Raw genomic sequence first — 375 nt, 5'->3', positions numbered from 1 at the left:
ATATCTAAAAATTCTTAAATCAAGAAGGATTTTCTAGACAAGTAAAAATTATTGTCTTGTTTTCAGAAAAAACAAGTCGAATTCAAGTGAGTTTTTGCTTGAAACAAGCAAAATAATCTGCCAATGGGGTAAGAAAAATAATCTTGTTTCAAGCAAAAACTCACTTGAATTCGACTTTTTTTTTCTGAAAACAAGACAATAATTTGTACTTGTCTAGAAAATCCTTCTTGATTTAAGAATTTTTAGATATTTCTGCTGGAAACACGACAAAAAATCTAAGTAAGCATTTTCAGAATCAGAATTAGAATCAGAATCAGAAAGAGCTTTATTGCCAAGTATGTTTGCACATACAAGGAATTTGTTATAGTGTCACAA

At 28.5% G+C, this 375-nt stretch overlaps 1 protein-coding gene across 1 annotated transcript in view; it reads left to right on the top strand.

Annotated features, from left to right (window-relative positions):
• ryr2a (ryanodine receptor 2a (cardiac)) overlaps window positions 1-375 on the top strand; it is a 124,207-nt gene that overhangs the window by 67,202 nt on the left and 56,630 nt on the right. The gene's annotated exons all lie outside the window — the stretch shown is intronic.

This window comes from Sinocyclocheilus anshuiensis, unplaced genomic scaffold, assembly GCF_001515605.1.
Source record: "Sinocyclocheilus anshuiensis isolate Anshui unplaced genomic scaffold, SAMN03320099.WGS_v1.1 scaffold652, whole genome shotgun sequence".
NCBI classification, from domain to species: domain Eukaryota; kingdom Metazoa; phylum Chordata; class Actinopteri; order Cypriniformes; family Cyprinidae; genus Sinocyclocheilus; species Sinocyclocheilus anshuiensis.
This window is presented reverse-complemented; position numbering and strand designations above follow the sequence as displayed.